Source organism: Vulpes lagopus, chromosome X (genome assembly GCF_018345385.1).
Source record: "Vulpes lagopus strain Blue_001 chromosome X, ASM1834538v1, whole genome shotgun sequence".
Taxonomy (NCBI): domain Eukaryota; kingdom Metazoa; phylum Chordata; class Mammalia; order Carnivora; family Canidae; genus Vulpes; species Vulpes lagopus.
The window spans coordinates 40,045,967-40,051,234 of record NC_054848.1 but is presented as its reverse complement, the minus strand read 5'-3'; the positions used below and the strand labels follow the sequence as shown (position 1 = coordinate 40,051,234).

Genomic DNA, 5,268 nt, shown 5'->3' with positions numbered 1-5,268 from the left:
CTGTATAACTACATTTTCAAAGATATTTAACAGCAAACAGTATCATTCACACAAGAAAAAAATACTGTGCATGAGATCAAGCAGAGATAATAGACAACAGAGAGATCCACTAAGACTCCACATACAGAATTATTGGGTAAGGGGATCCCTGGGTGGCTCAGCGGTTTAGCACCTGCATTTGGCCCAGGGTGCGATCCCAGAGTCCCACATGAGAGACATTCATGTGTCTCTCATGAATAAATAAATAAAATCTTATAAATAAATAAATAAATAAATAAATAGTGAACTTAAAATATTTTTGCAAACAGAAAACCTTATAAAGTGACATCAGGGGAATCCTTGGGTGGCGCAGTGGTTTGGTGCCTGCCTTTGGCCCAGGGCGCCATCCTGGAGACCCGGGATCGAGTCCCACGTCGGGATCCCAGTGCATGGAGCCTGCTTCTCCCTCTGCCTATGTCTCTGCCTCTCTCTCTCTCTGTGTGTGTGACTATCATAAATAAAAAAATAAAAAATAAAGTGACATCAGATTTGGAAAAGAACCAGTTAAAACTTATAGAAATGAATACATGTATATAAACAAATAGATATAGATATGAATATGAATTTGGATGGCTATATATGCATGCATGTATAAATATAGACAGATATATTATGGATTAATCCATAAAACCAATAGCTTATTCATGAATAAGAAGATAATTGGGTGAATTTGAAGATAAGTCAGAAAGTTATCCCGAAGGTGTCACAGAGAAAATAAAGGATGGAAAATACAAAAGACAGATTAAGAGACATGGGGGATAGAATGAAGGAGTCTAACAATAATTTAATTAGAATTCCAAAAAGATAGTAGAGAGGGAATAAATATATAACTGCTATTAATTTTTGGAAGTAATGAAATACATAATCCACAATTCTAGAAGTCCCCCAACTTCAAATGAGAGAACTAAAAGAAAATCCCACCTATATTCATCAGAATGAAAATGTAGAATAGCAAAGACAAAAGGAAAACCAAAAAAAAAAAAAAATGGACCAGGATAAAAGACGCTATTCAAAGGAATGGCATTTAGACCAAGAGTTGACACTTCAACAGCAGCAATGGAAGGTAGAGGAGTGAATAATATCTTCACCATATTGAAAGAAACTAGTTACTTCCCTAACTACTCATAAGAACTGTACACAGAGAAAGTATCTTTGAAGACTGAGGGAAAAATGGATACACTTTTAAAGTTAAGACTTTGTTTCTTTAGAGCAGTGTAAGATTCATAGGAAAATTGGAGAGAAGCTACAGAGATTTCTCATATATTCCTTGCCCCCTACATACATAGCATCCTTTATTATTAACACCCTACACCAAAGTGGCATATTTTTTAAAATTGATGAATCTACAATGACACATCATCATCATCATGAGTTCATAATTTATATTAGAGTTCATTCTTGGCGTTGTACATTCTATGGGCTTAAACAAATATGTAATGACATGTATCCATCATTATCATATCATATAGAATATTCTCGCTGCCCTAACATTTTTCTGTGCTCCACCTATTCATCCTTACGCTCTCTGGCCCACAACCCACCCAACCTCAAACCTCTGGCAACTAATGATCTTTTACTATCCATATTTTTGCCTTTTACAGAATACACAGAGTTGGAATCATATAGTTTGTAGACTTTTCAGATTGGTTTCTTTCGCTTAGTAATATGCATTTAATATACATTTCTTCCATATCTTTTCATGGCTTAGTAGCTTACTTCTTTTTAGTGCTGAATGATAGTCCATTGCCTGGATGTACCGCAATTTATTTATTCATTCACCTACTGAAGGACATCTTGGTGGCTTCCATCCACGCTCCTGCATTATAAATAGAGCTGCTATAAACATCCATGTGCAGGGTTTTATGTGTACATAAATTTTCAGCTCCTTTGCATAAATACCAAGGTTGATGGATATATGGTGAGAGTATGTTTAGTTTTGTAAGAAACTACTAAACTGTTTTTCAAAGTGGCTATACCACTTTGTGCCCCCACCAGCAATGAATGTGAGTTCCTGTTGCTCCACGACCTCACCAACATTTGGTGTTGTCAGTGTTCTAGGTATTGGTCATTCGAAAATGATGTGTAGTAGTAATTCACTTTTGTTTTAATCTGCATTTATTTGATGGCATATGAAGTGTGGCATCCTTTCATATGCTTATTTGCCATCTGTGTATCATCTTTGGTGAAGGTTCTGTTAAGGATTTTTGGTCCATTTTAATTGAGCTGTTTGTTTTCTACTTGTTGCATTTTCAGAGTGATTTATGTATTTTGGATAGCTGTCCTTTACCAGATGTGTCTTCTGAAAATATTTTCTCCCAGTCTGTGGCTTGTCTTCTCAATCTCTTGACACTATCTTTCAGCAGAAGTTTTTAATTTTAGTGAATTCCAGCTTATCAATTTTTTCTTTCATACATATTGTGCCTTTGGTGTTGTATCTTAAAAAGTCATCACCATACTTAAGATCATCTAGGTATTTTCCTATGCTATTTTGTGGTCTGAGCACCCAATTTTAATGTGGGGAGGTGGGGGTGGTTTCCCACACCACCAAGCAATGCTCCAGACACCAATTAGGTATCTTAACAATTCAACTCAATTTTGACACCATTTTCCTGGAGATCGCACCAGATTCCACAGGTTAACATTTTAGTCTTATAAGACTGTCTCCCCCCCCCCCCCCCACCTTTCAGATGCCAGTTGCAAGCCCAGGTTGTTACCTGTGCTTCTGACAGACAGACTACAGATTGGAGGTTTCCATGACCTCCTCCTTGGGTTCAATTAATTTGTTAAACCAGTTCACAGAACTCAAAGCAACATTTCACTTACTAGATCACTGATTCTCCTAAAAGGATAGAAGTCAGAAATAGCCAGATGGAAGAGATACATAGGCAAAGTGTGAGGAAGGGGCACAGAGCTTCCATGCCTTCTCCAGGTGTGCTACTCTCCCAGAATTTCTACATGTTTACCAACCTGAAAACTCTGAACCCTGTCCTTTTGGGGTTTTGTGGAGGCTTCATTATATAGTCATGACTGATTAAATTGATGCTGAGCAAGAAGTATAGCATGTGGTTCCTGCTGGGGCGGATCAAAAAGATCATACAAACTGATGAAGAAATTGGCAAAGTGGCAGCAGCTGTACCTATCATCATCTCCTGGTGCTCAAGTTCCTGCTTGAGCTCTTCCTGGAGTTGCTGTTGAAGAAGGCCTGCCAGGTGACCCAGTCCTGAAGCACCAAACCATGACTACATCCCACCTGAAGCATCACAGTGAGCTGGAGAAGCAGTTTGACGTCTTTTTTTTTTTTTTTTAAAGATTTTATTTATTTATTTGAGAGAGAGAGAGAGAGAGCACCAACATGGGGGAAGGTGCAGAGAGGGATAGAAAAGGACAAGCAGACCTGGAGCTGAGTGTGGAGCCCAAGACGGGGCTCAATCCCACAACCCTGAGATCATGATCTGAGCTGAAAGATGCTTAACTAACTGAGCCGAGCCATCCAGGCACCCCAGCAGTTTGACTTCTTGAAGGACCTGGTGGCCTCTGTGCCTGACATGCAGGGACACAGGGAAGATAACGACATGCAAAGGAACAAGGGTCCCCACAGGGGCCAGAAGTCAGGCAGCAGTGGCTGGAAGAATGGTAGGATGGGAAGCAAAGTCAAGGACAAGAAGCTGTCAGGGATGGACTTGGAGCAACAGGATGAGTCTATGGACATAGACACTGATGGGGCAGAGAAGACACCACAGGCTCCATCTCAGGCTGGCCACCCCGTGCCCACTCTTAGAGTCCCCTCACACCTTTCACACCCTTTACCTTGACTCTGCCTCTGCCCCCAGCACTCCCAGGCCTCTTAGCACCTGATGCAGACAATGAAGGGAACTAGGACTCCTGGTGCCCAATGTTTCCCAGACCACACCCCTTTTAGATGGCTTTAGTTGCTCTAGGGAGAGGAGAGAAAATAAAGCTGTTCTTAAATTTATTAAAAAATTAATATCTTGGGGTGCCTGGGTGGCTCAGTCAATTAAGCATCTGCCTTTGGCTAGGGTCATGATCTCAGGATCCTGGGATTGAGTCTGGCATCAGGCTCCCTGCTGAGCGAGAAGCCTGCTTTTCCCTCTGCCTCTCCCTCTGCTCATGTTCTTTCTCTAATAAATAAAAAAAAATTAAAAAATAAATTAATATCTCAGCAATTAAACCCAATTTGCCATCCCTCTCCTCTCTGTGGAGGTGGGGGTTAGGTGGGGTGAGACTGAAAGTACCAACCCTCTAATCCTGTGATTGGTTCTCCCGGCAACCAGCCCCCTCCCATCCTTAGGTGACCTAAGGGCTTCCTGAGAGTCGCCTCATTAACATAACAAAAGGCACCTTTATTGCTCTTCTCATGAGAAACTCCAAGGGTTTTGGGACCTATGAACCAGGAACTGTGGACAAAGACCAAATATGTATGAGAAATATAGTTTGGTCATCTGAATCACCAAATATGTATTTCTTATAAGTCACAGTATCACAGCTCTCCTTTAGGAATTGTATAGTTTTGCATTTTACATTTAGGTCTGTGATTCATTTTGAGTTAATTTTTGTGAAGGATGTAAAGTCTGTCTAGATTCATTTTTCTGCATGTGGATATCCAGGTGTTCTATTGCCTTTTCTCCTCTGTCAAAGATTTGTTGACTAGACTTATGTGGGTTTATTTCTGGACTCTCTATTCTGTTCCATGGGTTTATTTGTTTGTCTTTTGCCAGTATCACATTGTCTTGATTATTGTAATTTCATAGTAAGTCTTAAAGTCACATAGTGCCAGTCTTCCAACTTTGTTCTGCTCCCTCAATATTGTATTGGTTATTCTGGATTTATTGTCTGTCTATACAAACTTCAGAATTACTTTCTCAATGTCTACAAAATAACTTGCTGGGATTTTGATTGGGTTTGAACTAAATCTATAGGCCAAGTTGAAAGGAAATGACATCTTGACAATAGTGAGTCTTCTTATCTATGAATACAGACTGTCTCTCCATTTATTTAGTTCTTTAATTTCATTCATTAGATCTTTGTAATTTTTCTCGTATAGATCTTGTACATATTTTGTTAGATTTATACCTAAATATTTAATTTGGGGGTTGCTAATGTAAATGAAATCATATTAATTTCAAATTCTACTTCTTTATTGCTGGCATATAGGAGAGGGATTGACTTCTGTGTATTACCCTTAAATCTTACAACTTTGCTACATTCACT

General features: G+C 39.4%; 1 pseudogene; it reads left to right on the top strand.

The window, feature by feature from the left end:
- Window positions 1-3,099: 3,099 nt before the first annotated feature.
- On the top strand, window positions 3,100-3,958 carry LOC121482493 (annotated as a pseudogene).
- The last annotated feature ends 1,310 nt before the right edge of the window (window positions 3,959-5,268 follow it).